Raw genomic sequence first — 22,160 nt, 5'->3', positions numbered from 1 at the left:
AATTCTATTTGAATTAGGATATGTATGTGATTTTATCAATACAGAGAACCTAAACACTTTTCAATAAGATGGCAGCAGAGGTTTGTCAGTTAACAGCGACCATGATGTCCCCCAGGATTGGAGCAAGTCGCCATAGGTGGGCAGATTATCTATTTATTTATTTATTTATTTGTATGTTCAATGTATGCTGTGTAAGACACTGCTGCTTGAGGCCTGTGGACTTTTGGGCACAGTGGCGCAGTTTCATTTTGTGGATACTAGCAATGTAAAAACGCATCAATCCACAAAGGTTTATCATCAGTGTCTGAGGTACTGAGCATGATGCTTAGGACCCTGTTGGCACTGTGAATATAAATCCGTCCCAATCAGATTTATATTCACAATACCAGACTCCAGTGTCACAATCCATCATCCTCCAAAGTTTCATCCAAAAAGAGCCAGCAGACTCAGGCAGGATGGATGGACAGAGGAAACCCATAGTCCCTTTAATCCTTTCTGGCTTACAGGGCACTTTCCTTCTGTTGGCTAAAACAAAAAGACATGACATGAAGTGAAGCAACTCACTTTCTTCTCAGAAGAGAGTACCTCAGTTATCTAAACATAGACAAGGAAGTTACATTTTGAATAAGTTACTTGGCATCCCTCTTTCTAGACAGCAGTTACAAGCAACAAGTAGACTTATGTTTACCTCTGGTTGAGAATCTGAAAGTGTGTCACATTCTGGGGCTTTACATTGTTTTACATGGAGGGTAAGAAGCTGCAAAGGCATCACTTCAAAGCAATTCTTGCATTCAGCCTTTGGCATGAATGAAAACTCCTGGGTATCGTAGGGAGGAGGTGCTAGATCAAATTCTTCCTGTAAAGGAACAATGTACAGCAGGGTTCCCCCCCTCCAGAGATACAAATGTTATCAGAAATATTTCACAGCAGGTACAAACTATAATTCCATTACAACGTGCATATGAGGTTTTCTTTAAAAAAATCATCTTTGGATAGCTGGAGACCTAAAATGTGAGCTTGTATTATGAAATTTCAACTGTTTTTTTTTTTTTTTAATTTTGTGTGATAGTCAAAGAATGTTGTTTGATGAGAAGGTGTGTCAGAGAAAGAAAGATAGATCACCTCTGAATGAGTCATGTCTTCAGGCATGGGAAAACTTCTTTTCCGCAAACCAGCCTGCATGTGCTGTATAGGTCCTGAACTGGTGAGGGGTTTGTGTCACAATTTTTGTGAGGAAGAAAAGCTGTAAAATTAAATGAGTTCCACTGTTTGGCTTCCTTTGCTGGCTTATTAAAGCTTATTGAGAGGTTTGTGTCAGAACTGCAAACATAAAGTCAGGCAGCACAAACGAGAGAGCTGGCAGCGTAACCGCAAAGCTGACAGTGAGGGCAAAAGTCTAATCAGTGAGAAAGAAGCAGAGGGAACTGTAAACAAAAAGACATATCAACAAAGCAGAAGACCAGTAGTTTACTCCGTTACACAGATAAATTGTTTGCAAGTTATACGTCTTACTTTTGAAATAACTTTTTTTTGCTTCAGCGAGTTTTATTCTCTCTCAAATTCTTATTTTTGTTTGATATTGAAGAAGTTTAGTTTGATTATAATGGCACAAATCTGAATCCTTAGATTTGGCCCATGGGCTACTATTTGCCTACCACTGCCCTAGTACATCTAAATCTTGGCTACGGCCCTGGCCATCTCATTTTTTTTCCCCCACTTGCATTCTGCAAAGACCCGTCCTACTCTGCCTCTGATTGGCTAATACTTGTTGCCTTCGTTGGTTAGATTTAGGCATGGGGAGTGAGATGGTTAGGTTCAGGGTTAAAACATCAGGGTCAGACTGAGCCAATAAGAGGCAGAGTAGGGGCGGGTCTTCGCAGAATGCGGATGGGGGGAAAAAAAAAGATAACGCGCTCTGTCCATGTATTACGGTGAACACAATCCGGTGTGCGTTTTTGTGTGTGTGCTCTAGACATTACGGTAGTCGGTAGCTCCTGGATTGTTTGCTGCTCTGGGGTTTGAGAAAACACGGAGTGCCTGCACACTATCTTCTGTTCCCCCACCGCAGTAACGGCTACACTCTGAAGTAAACTCTGGAGACTGTTCCGCTTCCGACTGTAAGTTACACATATATCCTTTGCTTTTTATCGTCTTTAGTATTGTGTTTCCCACTTCAAGATGTTTTAAGCTGTGTTTGTGCCTGTCAACGTCTTGGAGACTTCATTAACTGCTAGCTACAATATAATTCTTTCCGCGCTGGGAGATTCAACGACAATTTATTTATGGTGTTTATTTTTATTTTTATTTTTTTTTTTATTTTTTTTAAACCGGAGGTTAAGTTCTTTTGTTGTAGCAGTAGTTTGTGTGAATTTTCTTAAACTACAGGTAAAATAATGCTGGCTGGTGAAGTGAAGTTGAGCATGGTGGACTGCTCTGACAAAATAAACCGTTAAGGTTAAATAAGTATGTTTTTTAAAAACAGCAACGTTAAGTTAAGCTAGCAATTTTGCCTCGTGTTAATGCTATGTAAGGAAAACGCTTAACGCATTTTTTCTAAATCATTTCGCGTCATAACCGTAGAAACAGCTTCTGAAACACCCCACCCAGTTACTGTGAAGTTATTTAACCGACAGCAGCCAAAGGTTGACTTTAGACAGCAACAAATTATTTTGTTTACCCACTTAAAAGCCCTCTGTAGAAATGTGATGTCATTATTAAACGAAACAGAAGTCAACATCTTTCTAGTCTGTGCTGGTGAATTTGAGCAGCCCTTCAAATCTAGCATGTTGAAGAAAGTGGAGTTTACTTAACAGGTGAAAACTGGTCAGTAAGAGCCAAAAATACAGTAATATCTAGCAAATTGGGTGATTGTCATACCAGATGTGTTTATCTGCAGGAAAGGGGATACATTAACAGTGTTGTGCCACAAATGGTCACATAAAAATGAGTGGAGTTTGTGTCAGTGTACACTCAAAATTTTAATGGGAATTAAATGCAACAATTAAATGAGACTAACTGCAAAAGTATGAGGTGTGGTGGAGTAGCTGATGATGTCTTAGTAGATATACATCATGCAGTGTGAGAGTCTGTGCAACACAGAACAGGTTAGTGTTTGGTGTGTCAAGACTTGTCCCAAGTGCAGTTCAGCAATGCTGCAACACTCTCAGACTAAACCGTCATCTTGTCAGAGTTGTGAAGTTGTTAACTGAGCTGTAGCTCACTCTTTAGTTGTGTATAGAAAGTCTCAATCAAAGGATTGTTCATCTGATGACTGATAAATATAAAATGAAAAAGTGTTTAAGGTGGAAGAAACAAACAGTAAACAGTTGTATTTTCCTCTTAAAATGACAACACTGCTTAATGCATGCTGGATCAACATGCCCACGTTTGTAATCAAGGTGCAAAATGAACTTCACTGGCCAAATGGCTAGTGAATGTTCGAATTTTACCAGCCACTCAATAGATTACCACTGTTTTTTTTGGCTGGTTAGTGAAGCAAGTCTATCAGCCACTTGCATATTTTACCAGCATTTGGCTGGTGGCTGGTGCTAATTTTGTTCTTCTGTTTGTAATGCTACAAACATTTCAACACACAACAAAACCTAACTCAAGATGCTGGCTTGGGTCAAACAGAAGCCAATAATAACATGAGGGAAGTGACTTGGTGGCTATTACATTCCTAATATCTCAAAATGAAGAGCTGTGATGTCAAATGAGGTGACAGAGGAGGGCATGAAGCCTGGTAAATTTCTTAATTGCTTATTTTGCTTCTCTTTTTCTTGAATCAAGCCTTATTCCCGTGGCAGCAGTCGCACTGTGTTTCTCTGTTCGCCTTGTGATCAGGAATCAACATATCATCCGGGCTCAGTGGGCGGACGGGGGATTCTAATTGGCTGAGGGAATAAGATAAATGAAACAGGGCTTCCGTTCCTGCTCTGTTCTTTGTGCCCATGGTGACAAAGTTTTCTGCTTTGTGGCAAATGAATAAAATTGATGTGGATTGCACAGCAATGGAAAATACTGTGGCTGAGCTGATGTAGTTATCAACAATTTGCTGGCTGAGGTACAAATTCACCAGCTTCTCTGTCCAACCACAACAAGTAAGCAAACCAAAACAGAGTAAGTAAACCATTAGATATTTTTACCTACATACTGGCACTTTCTGAATCCAGAATATGCTCTGGTAAATGGGTCAGATCTGGCCTGGTGATGACCTTTTAGACTGTTTTTTTTTCCATGGATACTTGTGACTGTGGGATATTGTCACCTCAAAGACTCTTTCAGCTTTAGTTGCAAGCTCTTCTTACTAATAGCTCTCATGCAGAACAACAGTGTGGCTCTCTATGTCACATAGAAGTGGTGCAGGTTGTCATACAACTGTACTGCAGCTTTTTTTTCTCTATGCATGGCTGCGTGGCCCTCCAGCAGGTAAAAACTACATAGAACTATGTAAAAAAACAAGTACAAACTATTTAAAAATTATTCAAATAAATACTTCAATATACCAGAGGCAATGCAAAGCAGCAGTGCAACCTTGTGTTTTTTTTTTTTTTTTAACATTACACATTAAAACAAATCAATAAAATCAATGTGTATCCATGATCCTGTAGTTAAAATGATCTAGTTAATTAATTCAGTACCAGTTTCTTCCAAACCCTACATAACCAACTGCATTATCACTTGACAAAACTAAATATGCGTGCAGTGACAGAGACGGAGTCTGTGTAGCAGGTAGAAGACCCTGTTCTTCAGTGACGCATCGCGTCCATGCCTGGTGTATTTCAGCTGTTAAGCAGTAGCATATGTAGATGGCTGGTCATGTGTGTCTGTGTACTTTTTGTGGAGAGGCACTGAAGCAGGCAGCAGCACCGAGTACAGCTCTGGGCAGTCCCACAGGTCCTTCACACACTCTTGGCATGTTGCATGCTGGGTAGCCAAAGCAGATGGTGACCCCTTTTTTTGTTTTAACCCCTCAGTGATTAATTAACACTTCCATTCACAACACTGTCCACCAATGACACAATGAACTGTAATTTGAATGGTTATTTATAGTTTAACTGTATAAATGTACAGGCCATATGAGGGTAGTATTTATGCTGCCTGAGGCACGTTCCTAACAGATCAGAAATGCAGTTACACAAAAGGATTTTTCTGTAGACAGCAGCTATGAAGGATCTTCGCTGAAGACTTTAGTTTAATTGAGAACTGATAGATCATTCATTTTTTACAATCACAGCAGACAATGTGGGTGTCTTTGACTTTAAATCAAAAAGTATTGCTTTGGTCATTTTAGATTTATTTTTAGAATGGTAACAAATAGATTTACCTCAACAAAACAGTGGGAAACTATGTTTAGTTTTATCTGTACTGACCTCTGGTCCCTAAGGACTACCAAGTACCAGCAATATTGTTCAGCCAATGAGTATGGCTTTCTCCCTGGCATCTTTGCTTTTAATTTTCTACTGTCTGTTGTGACAGCGAGTTAGCCATAGACTTTAATAATGACCAAAGAGCAGATGTGCTTCTGTTTTTTTCTAGTGGACAAGATTAGAGAAGCTAAGACCATATGTTACTTTTTCAGATGTTGCTGGTTTATGGCACTGACAGGCCGCACAAGTCATTGATTACATCAGGAGAAGACAGAAAAGCAATTCCATCGTTGAGGGGTGGCAAAACACTGTGGATAATTTCTGTATATATTTGGCAAGTCATTTCCCTCCGGCAGTTCCAGCTGTCTGCATAAACTCAACAAAATCTCATTTTGGATTCATTATATTTGATAACCCTTTTAGTTCTGATGGTAATGTCGTACAACAGGTGGTGTTATCTTTTGTTTGACTTGCTTGCAGCTTCTTTCCTTGGCTCATGGAAACTATTTATGTGGTCTTTATGGGACTACTCTGGTCTTTGCACAGTGTGAAGTGTGTTTTATATTTTTACATGTGCTGTTATTTTTAATTGACAGGTAAATCTTTGTGGACCCCACAAGACATTTGGAAGAACAGAATAGTGGCAATAGCAGCAGCAGCAGCATCATCCTCTTAAATTGTGGTTTTAGGAGCAACACCACATCTCATAGTATCTGAATTCAGTAAGTAAAGTTGTTTGTTTGTTGAATGTTTGTTTCACTTCAGTGATTCATAATTGTTTAGTGACTGGTATGTCTAAAGGCCTACAGTCACCCAAAATGAGGAATATGCCAGGCTGTGCTGGTTGGCTGTTCAGAGAGCTATGCTGTGGAGACTGGTTGTTTGGAGTCAGTATGTATTCATGCTCACAGTGGAGCATTGTGATTATTTTGGCTGGGTGTGTGTGTGTGTGTGTGCATGGAACGTTTTTTTCTTGTGGTTTCATATTTCCCCCTTGCCATTTAGACAAAGTCACCTTTCAGTTCTCCTCAGCAGCTCTTATACATCACATCTAACATTTTCAACACTTACACGGTATATCTCGTAGGGGTGTCAATCTTTGGTAAGCTCACAATTCGATTTGTTTCTGATTCTTGGGTCTCGATTTAGAATTAATTCTTGTTTCAAAACCCATTCTTGATCGAATGAATAGAAAAGGGGGCACTATTTTCAGTCTCTTGTATACTGTGTGCCAAACCATTCACTATTGTCCTGAGTCCACTGAAATACAATATTAAACATAACTAGCAATTGAGATAAACAATCTGCAGCCTTTTTATTTTAAAAGTTAACTACATTAATTAACGAATTAATTAATTTGAAAGCATCTTACAGTCTCCTGCCTGTATGAGAATAACAAACTGCGTTGTTGTACAAGATGCTGAGTGGGCGCAGGGTTTTTGAGGTGAAACAGAGTTATTTTCTTCACCTCAGAGTTGGTTTACGTTGTTTAATGCTTTAGTATGTGTTGATCTGCCGGTCTCATTTGTTGCTGCTAGAGTTTGCTGCTCCGCTCCACTCCGCTAACGTTAGTCTCTGGATGATGGTGTAGAAAGTTCATAATATACTTCACGTTCGCCTTGCAAAAGTAATTATGTAGTCATTAAATTTAAAAAATGCTTTCAACCACTGCATTTTTTTGAAGATGAACTACAAGATAATTCTAGTGTGTGCACGCTACAGACAGTCGGGGTGCTGCACTGCCCTCGCAGTTGAGTTGTGCATTTTTTGTTCCATCAACATTATTAACTAACATTTAGAAAATCGATTTTTAATATTTGTGAATCGATTCAGAATCGTAGAAGATAAGAATTGAGACTCTTCTGTGAATCAATCTTTTTTTTTTCCACCCATCTGGTAAGCTGACCTCCTGGCAACCTCTTACTGGAAGTACTCAACTCTTACAAAATGATGAAAGAAATGGAAATATCTCAGCCTCTGCCAGCCTCTCTGAGGTGATATGATGAACCGCTATCCCCACAGATGTTGCTTAATCCCTATCTTACAGTCATTCTTTTTCATTTACTCGCTGATTCCATTCAGACATTGAAACTAAAAATAGATACAAGATTTTATGGATCACTATTTTCAGGTATTTCTAAGACAAACATGCAAAGAGAGCACATAAAACAAAGTCCAAAGTTTGTGTAAATTGTCAAATATGGTTGATTGGGGGTGTCCATGATTCAATTTCTAGTCAGTGGACCTTTGTTGTAATGTCATACCCCTCTGCACTGACTGTCAAATAAGGCAAAAGCCAAAAAGCAATCTTTTTTTTTTTTTTTTTGATTAAATGTAAATACATTCAACAGCAGCTGTGCTGCCCAAATTGAGTCACAGAATAGATGTTTCTGGTCCAACTTGGCGCAAACTTTGTGTGTCTTTTAATTGACTTTTCCTGTTGTGATGATTTAGATAAGGGTGGGAATCTAAGTGCTGTGACACAATTCCCAAATCGTTTTGGGCTGAATTTTGTATGACTGTTTTGTTTGAATCAGATCCTGCTAGGCCAAAATGGAGTAGTACTAATGTAACAGGTCAGACTGGTAACCAGTTTTCTCTCTGAGCGGGTTTCCTTCCAAAAAACACAATAGTAGCTGATTTCACTAACTACTATGGGTGTAACAGCACACAAAATTCAGGGTTCGATATTTACCTTGGTTTTGAGGTAATGTAATCATCCAACAATGGCTCATTGGTCACATCTATTACTGAAACAGTTTAGTTGTGCTGCAGTGGAAAAGGAAAACAACTTTTCTGTTTCTTGCAGTCAGGACACCTGGTGTCCTCTTTTATGATTTATGGTTGCCCAGAACCGGTTCATACGATGTGTTGTCCGACCACGCTGGAAATCAATATATAGTGTTTATAGTTGTTATCTGTGTGCCAAACCATTCACTGGTGTCCTGAGTCCACTGAAATACAATATTAAACATAACTAGCAATTAAGATAAACGATCTGTACTTCACGTTCGCCTTGCAAAAGTAATTATGTAGTCATTAAATTAAAAAAATGCTTTCAACCGCTGCATTTTTTTTGAAGATGAACTACAAGATAATTCTAGTGTGTGCACGCTACAGACAGCCGGGGTGCTGCACTGCCCTCGCAGTTGAGTTCTACATTTTTTGTTCCATCAACATTACGTTGATTTTAAAATTTAAAAATCTTTGGAAAAAATGAACATGCTTGACAATTTTGACAGTATTAGGACTGTATACTGTTCTGTATGTAATTAACAGAATTCAGACAGGGGCTCCTGTTTTATTCCCTTTCACACCTGGCTCGCTGCAAAACGTGATGTATGCTAGTGCTTCCAATAAGAAATGTCACCCATACCTCAGTCGCGTACACTCTGTACAAACGTGACCACCTGCAGACTTTGTCTTTGACATATTTGCAGTAGATTCTTATTGATTGAAGCATATTAGATTTTTTGATTGACATTTCTTTTTAAGTTTCTAGCTGTCCAAACATTCTCTTTCTTGAAAGTAGTAGCCTAATAAATCCCACATCCTGAAAGATGAAGCATATTTAATGCAAATATATGCAAATGCATGCTAACAACTTATCCCCCTGTTGTGCAAAATGATTGAAACCCAAGGTAAAATATAATTCAGCCTGGAAGCCAACTAATCCCTACCTTTCACACATTCACGTATTATACACACACACACATACATTTGTGGTGTGCTGGTGTGTCAGATCTGCAAACACTTTGGCTTGGCACTGATAGGAAAAACCCTCTTCCTGCCCTAATGTGACACCTTATAGTAACAGTTTTGACACCCAACTTCCTTTCCTGATTAGTAGAACTCAAGCAGCCATAACACAGAGACACTACACGACTGGCTTTGTTAAGACAGAGCTTAATGGTCTTAACTTCATCATCAGTTTGAATACTGGTTGACTCATATGTCCCACTGAGTAAAATACTATTTGAATCACATTTCAACTAATAACACCACACAGAAACCCCCACACTGTGCTCACTTTATTGTAACACATTAGCTATGATAAGTTGTGCTGCTTATTTTTGACTGCTCCCAGACATTTATTTAAGCAATAGAATACAATTGTTAAAAAAGCTTTTCAGTCCAGCAGTTGTTTTAATCTTAATTTTAAGTTTTAAGTTTAAACAAAAAGCTTATATTATTTAGTTTTTCCTATAGGATTTGCTTGCTTCACTATACAGAATAAGTGACTTAACATTCACACTTAATATAAGTACATAGCAAATTCAATTGTTTTCTCATACTTTGGGTTGCGGTTACATGTGCAAACTGAAACGTGATATGTGGCTGCTGTAAACAACTATATAGATTAAAACTTGTTGTCTTAGACATACATGAGACAGATGACTGAATAAACACAGCTGAGAGGTGAATGGGGTAGACGGCCTGTAAAAGTATAACTAGTCTTTAGGCTTGGGCAATATGTCAATATTATTGTTTATTGACTGTCTGTTTGGTTTTTTTTAACAAAATTCTTTTGTACAAATGATTCTAGCAACATGAGTTAAAGTGTTATGTATTAAATTAGTGAGGAGTTTTGTTTTATGTAATGGATAACAGTGGAAAATATTTATTTAATTGCACTGAATGTCAGTTTGGTTATTTTACATGTAATTTTGCTAACATTTGCTATATTGTGATAAAAAAAATTATCAAAAAACATTTTTATTAATTCAATGATTTTTCACAACTGTATTGCCAAGCCTTAATAGTGTCCGTTAATATTTTATTTGGATGATTACTGGTCCTGATAGACTTAACGAGGCAGCGAAGTGAACAACTTTTTGTCACTGAAATTTAATTTTCTTGTAAATAGATTAAAATCCTGCAGTCACAAACAGGCTCTTGTCAAGGGAATAAATTTAAGCTAATAGGGCCTGATTAGATATCTACCTCATTGTGCTTGATCATCAGCTGTCCTGTGAAGGCATTGACTTGCCATCGGCTAAGGTTGATTCCCTCATTTGTTTCTGTGTAAACTCAGCTGAACCCTCATGGCATTTGTGGTGCTCTGTAAAAACCTGATTAGCAAGCTGTGTGGATATATTCACATTTACCATGAGGCGGCTTTGGCAGATCTGAAGATAAGTTAATGTTATAGAGCATTTAAAAAAGGTCAGCTGTGACCCAGTGGAATGGAACCTTTTTCTGGACATAATTTGGAAATATTATAGTTTTAAGTATGGAAATATTCTTAGCAACACATTATTTAGTTTTATTTACTGGCTGTAGTCGTATGTATTATTTTATTTTATTTTTTGTCCACAAAAGTGATCTGATTACCTTAAGCTCTTCACAGATTGTTGTTAAAGCTGAGCAAATCTCTATCTCTATCTCTCTCACATACACACACAAGTTTGCACAGCTGTCCTTATTAGGACATTGCTTTGACTTCCATTCATTGTGGACAGCCAAACCTTAACCTAACCTCAATACACTCCTTAACCCTAACATTAGCCAGGACGTCAGAAATGACGTTTTGCCTCATTAGGACTAGACCTTGGTCCCCATGAGGTCTACTGGTCCCGACAAGGTCTCCAACTAGGTAACAAAAATGCGTACACACACACACAATCAGACATACTCTGTAGGTTTTGGTCCAGAAGAAACCAGTACCCTGTGACAAAGACTTAATTTAGGCCTGTGTGCCTATTAGGGGTGGGGGAAAAAATCGATTCTTAGATGCATCACAAAGCAGATGTGGACGATTCTGCATCGATTCACAAATGTCAAAAATAGATTTTCTAAATGTCATTTAATAACGTGATGTTGACGGAACCGAAAAGGTGGAACTCAAGTGCGAGGGCAGTGTGGTGTGCACACGCTCAAGTTCATCTTCACAAAAGGAAGCGGAATAAAAAGGCTGCAGACTGTTTATCTTAATTGCCAGTTATGTTTCATGTTGTTTTTCAGTGGACTAAGGACACCAATGAATGGTTTCACACACAGTATATTGGAGCAAGAGACTTTCTATTCATTCAATCAAGAATCAGTTTTGTATTGAGAATCGATTCTAAATCGAAATGGACACTAAAGAATTGGAATCAAATCAAATTGTGAGTTTCCCAAAGATTCCCACCCCTAGTGCCTGTTTGCTAAGTGGACTGTCTACTAGTCCTGGCATGGTCCACTTCCTGAGTAGAGATGTAACAGTTCCAGGAAGAGATTTAATGACCTCTCAAAGGAAATGACTGGAATTCTGTTGTCAGTCACCTGATTATTTTTGCACAACTCAAAGGCTAACTGTCCACCAACAAACTATAAACTGCTATGTGATATGTGTAATTAAAAAAAAAACAACTGATGTTGAATGGCATGCTCTTTAGAGGTTCTTTGCATTTTGTAAGATTGTTTTGTAATTTCTGCAGACAGTCAAGACAGACGCTGAGGTTTTAGGGAGGTCATACCATGCAATGTTTCTTGTATTGATTTTCTGTCACAGAGAACCTTTATTATTTGCGCTCTGTCTACGGTGTGGGAGAATGATGGACAAACCAATCACAGAGTCTGAATATTAAAAAGAAACTTATGTACCTATGTTGGTATAGATGCAGCAGTGTGTATTGCACTGTTTGTGGAAGGTGCTCTGCTTACTAATTGGGCAGGGATCAATCAGAACTGTGTCACACAGAAACAGTGACAGTCTGATTAGTGTTTCCCCCTAGGATTTTATTCAGCAGCGGTGCTGTTGTGTGCATGCAGAGCCCACGTTGCCAGGACCTGTATTTGTGCACACCAGCAGTGAAATAACTTAAAAGTATGTTAGAATTGTTCCAGATAGGTTTATTCATGTTCATCGTGCCATGTGTGATAATTTACAGGAGCTTTTGGCACCAGAAGGACTCTCCCCCAAGAGAATTTGATGAAACTATGCATTTTCACATAATTTTGGACCTTATAATATTTATAAAAAAACCAAAAAATCTACACTGGTTGTAGTTTTTCACAGTACACTCCGACATTAGCAAGAAGAAAAGTGAAACAAATATGCTCACTGATGAAATAAGCACTGTGTCCTGAAGTAATCTTAATTCAGAACAGGAATAGAATTGATTTATATTTTAAATAGCTATAACCAAATATTGTTTCCAGAGCAGCAACATTAATGTTTACAACAGCAAAGTCAGTGTGTAAACTCAATAATATCTCACTGGAAACAAAAATAACATGTCAAAATAAATAATATTTCTGACATGAAAATACTGTGCGAAGTTTAGAAAGAATGAAGAACACAGACATCAGTCACTGTGAGTCATTCATCCTGTCCTCCTCCCTCTGCTGCTGATGTGATTCACTGCTGCAGGTAGAGGGAGGGCTGCTATCTCAGCCTGTAGATAAGTTTACAAGAATTTGCCAAATTTTGAGAAATGTGGCAAATGAAGCTAAACAGTTAGGCTACATACATACAGCTTTTGTTTTAGCTTGTTGGTATACAGTTTGCTATTAGCTTAACCAGCATGCTGTGCTTGTGTAAAACATACTGGTAGTGGATGGGAGACTGAGGGCAAAACAGGTGCTTTTCTGCATGTTTATGCTTGTTGAACAGGTGGTTTATAAAATCGTGTTGCACTTACAGTAACGTTTTACATGAGTTGTCGTCAACTCAAGTAAAACGTTACTTCATTATTTCACTTCACCTGCTTCATTCCGTGTGTGTGTGTGTGTGTGTGTGTGTGTGTGTGTGTGTGTGTGTGTGTGTGTGTGTGTGTGTGTGTGTGTGTGTGTGTGTGTGTGTGTGTGTGTGTGTGTGTGTGTAGGAGCCGAGCCCTGCCCTCAGTCAAACACCGACACAGGGAAGCAGAGAGGAGAGGCTGCAGCAATAACACCTATTCCCATTTGCTCACCACTAGCTCCAGTCAGCTGCTTGAAGTAGAAAGTCAGTGTGGTTTGCATTCGTCGTGATTATTATGTACAAGAAATTTCAGCAGTGGCATTCTTCAAGACAAAACCAGGAACTTGCACCTAAAAGAGGGGCTATTCCTGTCACATAGACATGGTTTGGGTATGAAAAGTCTGACACAGACCATTTATTCACTGAACAGAACAGAACTATTTATTCACTGAATTTACAGAAAATATGCTATATCGTGATGGATATGGTTATCTGGATATGAGATTACCTATATCAGGACATGGGATTTTGGTCATATCGTGCAGCCTTAGTGTAAAGTGACATCAGTCGACTAGTTACCTACCTATCCTGCTTTCTTGAGCCTCAATACTTGAGCATCCACTGCAATGTGTCTGTATCAATGAGAATTGAAAAGTGTCATGTATCAAAAGTTGTCACCGAATGATTGATCAGATTCTTTGAATTGTTTACTCATTTTTGGATCAGATACTGCCTAGTTTAATTTTTTTGTTTGATATTTTATTCAGGGAAAGTTCTTTATTTAACTATATCTATATTCTTTATTGTTTCAGTACTGAGAGGAGACAGGTAGTGTTGAGGCACCAAATCAAAAATTTCGAAAAATACCCAGCCTTACGTCAATAGTTTCAATGTGGTCTACTTGGGTCTGGGGGGGTCTGCGCGATGTAAATTTCATCATCTACCCATGTCTGGCAAACAAATCATGTCCGCCTATGCAGACATCCGATGTAGTACAAACGGAACCATGTGTGTCCGCTTTCTACGTTCATTTTTGGACCATATCCGCTCCTAAAATTGTGATTAGGTATCTGGAGAGTCTGCCAGTCCTAAGGCTATGAAGATGGCAACAAGCAGCACTGAAGAATTAGTAAGGGGTAAGGAAGGAAAAAAGGCAGCAATATCTTCTCATTGTTGTAAAAGTGGTTTGCTTTTGTATATTTCTGACATTGAGCACACCACTGTGCTGTCTGTGTTAAGTAAAAAGCTTATCATAAGAAAAAATTAGCAGCATAATAAAAGAAGGGGAGCTGTTTGTGGCATTGCTCAACAACTTGGTGTTTGTGACAAAATGATGACCAGAAAGCTTTTTAATTGCAGGGTTATTGCTGACCCATTCATATTTGATATTTATTTCATTGTTCCTGTAGTTTGAGTAGTAGAACAAGATGATTTGTCACAGGGGCCAGCTGGCAAATGAAATGTCAGTATCATCAATCCGTGCTGCTCATGAGAAACACAACTATAAAAATGAGTTAAATGTAAGTTAAACATCTGAGTTAAAAATAAAGTACTAGGCTATTACCATTAAATGTCCTGCTGAATGAAATATCAGTGTTTGGCGGATCAGTAACACTAACTCGTTCCCGAGCAAACATCTTCGTTCTCTTCTGCTCCCTCTCTGTCTCTCCGTGTTTGTATATATGCAAACCACCATTTTTCCCCCCCTGAATGCTGATCCTTCGATATGTATACACAGTCACTTATCATACTATGAGTGAGCCCACGTTGTTACCTAATCTTCAACAAGATGGAAGTTGTTGTGCTTTGTCTAGTGCGCTTCTGGATTAATACTGAAAAGCTGACCCGCACCTACATATGTTGTAAAACTGATTGCTGTGGAACCCACCTGTTGGCTTGTTTGAAGTTTATAGGCAATAGAAGTGTGTTTATTGCTTTTGAGCCTATGTACATACGTGTGTGTGCATCCATTACCACTATTGTGCCTGGAATGATGAGCATAGGATTAGGATATATGACAGGCTCTCTTACACATGTTCGGGAGAGGAAGTGATTTTACAGAGGAGGAAATAATGCAAACAGTTAATGAAATTAACCGCTTGTTACTCGATGCTAATATAAATGACTAGTTGGATATTTTAAAGATCTCTTTTTGACCTTTACCCAGCAATGAATTCCACATGAAGAGATCCTTACTGACGCATATTGAGCCATGAAATGGGTATTCTTTGTCATACAGCAGGGCTGCCTAGCAACCAGGTAGCACTTCAGCAAGCAAGACAAGCTGAGCAAGAAGGAACCAAGTCCAAGGCTTGAAATAGTCATATTGTGACACCTTAGGGATCAGTCCTTCAGCTACCATTGTGTCACAGATTTTGAAATAGACACTTAATGATTCGTTCTAAGGGCAATATACATATCTATTATCAGGCTGTGGGTGGGGGATACATCGCATATACTCAATGACTTATTCTATGTGGGATGTAGTAAATGACTATAATGCGAACATAATTTTTTTTAAGCTGGCATGAGAATTGCTTTGGCATTTCGCTTCTATCGCCTTCTTCTATGTCTCTCTCCCTCTCACACACAAAAAGAAAAAAACTCATATACATACATCGCACATACCCGCCCGCCCGCCCATCCAGACCACTCTCCTGGCTGAGTGTGTGTGCGGCGTATGTAGGTGAGGTGAGTGGTGGATTGACACCAAAATGAGAATAGCTGGTCCACCTTAAAGGTCAGTCCACCTTAAGTGAGACTGGTCAGGTTAGGCTAACCCATTGTCGCTAACTTTGGGGCAAACCCTCTTCACTGCAACAGTTGAGGAAACAAGAGACAAGACTTTTCTTTGTCTAGAGAAGCTGCAGCATTTATTAACTGACACACTATAGCCTATGCTTTACATTCACCCTCACTTTTCCCAGACGCTACACACACACATTACCATTACACACTGCCCTATTCTTTAAAGGTGCTACGCTACCAAGAGTTTCCCAGGCAACAGCGCTGCACAGAGGCTCCCAAACACTATTGATTTCTGAATGGATGGATATTTGGTGTTATTTTTGGCATTTAAAAAAAGATTTTTTTTTTGACCTGGCAGAGGCTCTCATTGGACTGGCAGCCCGCTAGGCCTGTGCAGTTACAGGGGAAACACTGTTATTATAACAGTACTTTATTTAACTTTATTTTAACAGCACTTTATTCAACTTTGTTATAACAGTACTTAATTTTACTTTATTATAACAGTACTTCAATTTTATTGTAACAGTAGTTTATTTAGTAGTTTAGTATTTTAGTAGTTACAGTTTAGTAGTAATACAGTAGTTTAGAGGACAAGATCAAGATATATATCATGTATTGCAATGTAGCCTAAAACTATTGTGATATCATTTATAGGCTATATTGCCCAGCCCTAATTTTAAATTATCTGGGAGAGTTTTACAACCTTAATTGATGTGGCACTACGGTAATGAAACTGAACATATGCTTCTGTTTTCCAGCCTGCCCTGTGCAATTATAATTATCATACTGTATGTCTTAAAATCACAGTGACAGTGCAATAATATGCGGCTGCAGAGATGAGTAAATCAACAATAACCCAGAGTGTTAGTCACTGTGTAACAGTAAGAATAATAATTACATAGAAGCAGTCATAAATGTTGGTTGACTGTTTGTCACAGCAGTGTATCACAGTACAACAGAGACAGGGCTTTGAAGCTTTAAGTCAGCTTTGTTGATGTGTGTGTGTACGTTTTGAAGGTGGGACCTCATTCTCGTTGTCTTTTATCTGTGTGTGCTGCATCCCCGCTGAGCTCTGAGGGTTTTGCTCCTTGGAGGAGATCATTCACCTCACAGCTGCGCGTGTGCGTTAAGTGTCAGCTCTGCTTTACCTCACCACGTTTTGCTGCTTCTTCATTGGCTTCACAGTAAGCCTGCCATGTCAATATGGCTCCAGAGATAGAAATGCCAAACAATCACTGGCAGACCTCAGTGCCTGCTTAGTACTAGAGGCCCCCCTCAATGCTGTGCCCCACATGAGCCCAATGTAACAGATGGTAAAAATAAACCACCTGTCTTTCTTACACACCATGAAATTATACACTGTGGTTGTGAATGGCAGATGAGGAGCACAAAGCCTTGTCAAGTCATTCCACAATCCCTTTCTGTGTTTTTATTATTTTTTTTGTCATGTAGCTTGTTTTTCTGGAAAATACATTTGAAAAAGTGGAGACATTTATAAATTTGACAGCTAGACATTTGTGTATTCATAACAGTCCTTTTTGAATGTGGCAAGTAGTGGCTCCTATTGCTCCTACAGAATGAGCACGTTAATGTTGAGTGTTTCGTTATGGGTCGCTGGTAGCCTTAAAGCTGCTAAACAAGCTAGTTTCTTAAAGTCCATTTATTATGTTTCTAAAAGTGTTTAAAAAGCCAAATTTACCAGGAAGGTTTGATGGCCCATGTGACGTGTCTTGCTGCCAAACATATTACCATTTTCATTTCTGGCACGTCAGTTTCAGTAAAAGCAAAGGTTAACACTACAGTACCTAAACCAGCATTGCAAAAAATATGTATTCCAGTCTGATATTTTCCTCCTCCTTGTGGATTTATGAAGGAGTAGTTGTAGTGCATGGAGTGTGGACGGAGGGCTGCCTTCACTGGAATGAGGTTCCGGCAGGGTGTCAGTGGAGACCCAGCTGGACTGCTCTACTGTGAACTCAGTCATTATCCACAATCCATGTCATGCAGCATTCAGTTATCATTTTAATAACTTACATTATTAAAAACATTACCTTAACAGATGGAGTGGTAACATCTCATTACACTGGCAATGGCTGTTGAGATACTGGGCTTTGTGACTCCCTTGCTGCAGTGTGATGTAATGACTGAATATTAGGCAGGGAAACTCCAAATCCCAGGAATCATTTGTGCTAGTTCATTCCTTGGTAGCTGTCCCCAGATAATTTAACAGTATTAATCTGTTCAACTCAGCACAATAATCCATTGATGGTAAACTGAGGAGCAGTTCTCCCCACAGACCAACCGGACAGATCTTCTCTGTGTTGTATAGAGTACAGTTTCCAGGGGATACATTGGTGGCCTGTTCCGACTCAAGATAGGAATTCACTGCCTTTTCCACTGTCCTTTGTTTATCACTAGCTGTCATAAGCACTGCTTTCTGTGTTCATGTGTTTTCTCTACCCTTTTGCCACCACTGAACCTCATTTATGTTTTTCCACTAAATCAGAGCCAGCATTTGTCATGCAGGAATTACTTTAGGTAGTTTGAGGAAAAGAATTGAGTTTTAACACCCCCCGAACAGCTGGGTGCACAGGATCCATTGGTCTAGTTGCATGGTATAACACACTTAAACTGTGCCATATCTTGCTGTGTTGTGCAGTGTTACCATTACATGGTTTCATACCCTCAACAGAGCTGCACTGACGTCATGGTTGACTGAATGTGTCAAATGTGTGAACACGCAGGACACAGGAAGAGACGCCATTTAAGACTCTTCATATTCATCTTTCAGTAGTTTTATTGCCTCTGCACAACATGAGGTGTTGTACTTCTGAATTTTTTGTCTCTTGTGTTTTTGTCTCCGATTTAAAATTCACGACGCACGGGGTTGACACAGTATTTTGAACACCAGAATGATTTAATGTTGCAGTGTTCAGTTTTTGTTTTTGATTTTGTCAGAATAGGGTTGATTTAACTCTATGGTTCATTTGGAGGCTGCATTTTCTGGTGATATGATAGGCCTACATGTTATCTCATCTACTCCTGTGGGTAGACAAATTAACAGAAGCACCTTTTTAAATGAAATGCAGTCAAATATTCTATGTCCCAGGTGCATACTGTGATACACAAACAGTAGGGAGTGACAGGATATCATAGCAGCCCAGATGTCAACATCCTGTATGAGCTGTGCACTATTTTGATCTACTCTTCTCAGCAGTGTTTGGTTGTAGCTGTTATGTCTTTGTTAAAGCTATAATGAGGTTCATTCTTCCCTTGCAATCTGTTTATGCATACTAACACAGTGTAGAAACCTTCCACTAGCACTTCTTTGCTTCACACCTTTTGTTGTTTCAGTAATTTGAGGGGTGATTTTGTAAATTTTCAAGTTAATCAGTTTTGATCATTTAACTGGAGAAATTGACTTAATTTCATCACTGATAGAGTGCAACAAACAGGAGAGTTTTTCAGAAAACAACATCTTTACCATTATATTAAAAACTGGAATGGAAGGATTTAACAGAAGTCAGGATTACAATATTATGCAGTTTGCTGTTCCGTTTTGGTTTGTAAGCAAATATTAAAAAAAGAAGAGAAGATGAATTAAAGCTTTCAGACAATGATGTGTAGGCTCACACAGTTTGGGATGAAACCTTAAGTGCCCAACACATGGTCAAGGTGAACCATGTTTTTTCTTGTGCTGTTCCTACCCTATGGAAAAACTGTTTGACATCTTGAGTTCTGCTCACAATTGGTCTGCTCATGGTGCAGATTATACATGCATAATCTGTCTATCCAAAAACAAATTATGTATGGATTTCCTGGAGGAGTGGGAGTGAATCCGTTTATCACTGTTGAGTAGATATCTGAGGTTGGTAGGGAAATGCTGAATACTCACAGCTTTTAAAGTGGATTCCCACAGCCCTACTTGCCCTGGGGCACTAGACAGTCGCGTTGGCCTGTGTGAATGAAATCGTGTGCCTTAGTCTTCCTCAGTGATTGGGTGTGGTCACACATAACCAGAGAACAAACAACTACACATCATCATCAGAATAATTTTACAGCTACAGCTCAAGTGTCTTCTGGCACTTGCCAGGCTGTCATTGTAAATAAGGAACTGTTCTTAATGTCTTGCCTGGTAAAATGAAGGCTAAATTAAAAAAAAAAAAAAAAGTGCTAATGAGCTGATGTGTAGTAATGGTAAGTAATCAGAAGTAAAGGTTGGTGGCCATGAGTGTTTGTGTACAAAAACAAGACTAAGAGTTTATAACCACACTAGCAGCTTTGTGAAACTGTAATGCTCATTGTAAAATAACCAAACAGTTAGCTAGCCTATATAAACCAAAGAATTGGGTAAATAGGAATTTTGAGCTCATGGTCGCACTAGATGAAAGACTATGAATGTTTGCACCAAACTGCATGGAAATCCATGAACAGTTATTTCATTGAGAATCACAAATGTCAAGCTCATGGTGCAACTGGATGAAAAATCCAAGGATTACCAAAGTCAGTGGGGTACATCATCTGCAAACCTTGAATGTCTGTATAAAATTCTGTGCCAATCTCTCTTGCAGATGTTTAGATATTTCACAAGATAAGAGAAAACTTCGACCTGTTGGTGGTGCATAAACAAGTCAGGGGGTCACCAAAGTCATGAAGGCCCTTATCACACCTGGCATCAATATGTGTCTTGGGTGATCCGATCACAAGTGGACAGCTCTAAGTACAGGTGTGAATGCACCAAAGTCGCATTGAGGACGCATTGAGATCCAATTGCTCAGACCACATTTGGAGGTGGTCTGGGCCACATATGGCCACATTCTTTTAGCAGTGTGTACATGAATGTGTCTTGGGCCACATTGAAGGCCTGCCTACTCAACTGACGTTCTCTGCATAAGTGGAAGTATGTACTCGTTCGTGCACCAATGGTGTCATATTAAAGTGCGAAACTATAAGAAGAAGCCACAACAAGAGGCAAAATGGATTCTTGTGGATGGATGAAACACGCTGTCTGGTTTGCATTTGGGCTGAAGAGTTTTGTTTTTTTCTGTGCACCAAGGTCTTTGCAAACTTCTTCTTTTAATTTCCTGCAGACTAGGCACAGGAAGTCCATTGCACTGGTCACTGTGTAGATGTATTCTAATGTAAGGTGTGACCTGATGTACTTAGAGCAGTCCACTTGTGACCAGATCACCCAATTAATGCCAGGTGTGCACAGGGCCTAAGAGACATCCTCTGGGCACCTGGTCATCAGGTTTGATCCTCTGGGGACTGAGAATGTTTCTACAAAATGTCATCACAGTCTGGACCAAAGTGGTGGACTGCTTGAAAAACAGACAGACATGCTGCTAGCATGGCTAAAAAGTAGTTCTCCACATCTCCTGATTCCTCTTCATGGTTTACAGCTCTGACCACAGGAGACTGGATCCTCTTGTCCTCAGCTTAAAGTTGTGTACTGTACTGAGGCTCCAGTATTCCTCGCACTAATGAGAATTCCATACCATTAACACTAACCATGAGAAGTAATTCATTTACTAAGGCCAGTAAATGATTCTGAGTGGGTACAAGAGACAGACATTTCATTGGGAAACTGTCCACACTTCGTCTGGAGACTGTTGAGTGGAGCTGTTGTTTTGTGCATTATCTACTCTTGGCACTATATGGTCCCGCTAGATATCCCAAACATGGTGGTGAGGGGATTTAAAGGCTACTGGGCAACTGTGTCTCATGTTATTTATGGAAAAGAGGAGATGAGCAGGGTTTAGAGTCTGCTTTCTTATTTTGAGTAACACATTTGTTCACAGTTGCTCCTCCACACCCACACACTGCTTTGTTCGTATGATACAATTATTTTTTTTACAGAGCATCTTTCTAGTCACTCACCAGAGATCTCTCAGGGAGTTCGCACATTTTCCACAGTATCTTCGTCCTATGTTTAGCAGCTTTTCATTTCAGCAGCACATGTTCTGTCACAAAATCCAGAGAAGGAACAGAGAGATTATTGTTCATTACTCTTAATATATTATTACTGGTATCAAATTCTCAGGTTTTAGTTTATTTTCCACTTTAGGTGGACTGGCCCCATATATGTTGATAAGATAAGATATTGATAAGACTCCGTTCCCCCTGTTTGTTTATGCCACATGAATGCATTAACATTCTGCAAAGACATCCTCAATCACAGAAGGTGAAAGAAAGCCTTTCTTGTTAGACTGCATCAATAACAGGCTTTCCAGGCTACATCACCTGTCTGTTTAAAGGCCTATAACTGATGCACAGGTCTGCCTCTTATATTTTTCCCAGAATCCTTGAGGCTATGTAATGCATCAGAATTGTCATCATCACACATGCAATGCTTTTGAGGAATTTGTGGTTATGTCTTT

General features: G+C 39.2%; 1 protein-coding gene across 3 annotated transcripts in view; it reads left to right on the top strand.

Annotated features, from left to right (window-relative positions):
• Window positions 1-1,933: 1,933 nt before the first annotated feature.
• Window positions 1,934-22,160, top strand: part of LOC137183231 (tumor protein p53-inducible protein 11-like) — a 37,702-nt gene continuing 17,475 nt past the window's right edge. The window contains exons 1-3 of one of the 3 annotated variants that reach the window (XM_067590127.1): window positions 1,934-2,117; window positions 5,966-6,091; window positions 13,178-13,296. The gene's annotated coding sequence lies outside the window, so the exon portion shown is untranslated. The remainder of the gene's footprint in view (window positions 2,118-5,965; window positions 6,092-13,177; window positions 13,297-22,160) is intronic. The other 2 variants (XM_067590126.1, XM_067590128.1) reach the window with 2 other exon arrangements.

This window comes from Thunnus thynnus, chromosome 5, assembly GCF_963924715.1.
Source record: "Thunnus thynnus chromosome 5, fThuThy2.1, whole genome shotgun sequence".
Taxonomy (NCBI): Eukaryota; Metazoa; Chordata; class Actinopteri; order Scombriformes; family Scombridae; genus Thunnus; species Thunnus thynnus.
Note: the sequence above shows the minus strand (reverse complement) of the source record. Positions and strands in the feature narration are given on the sequence as shown.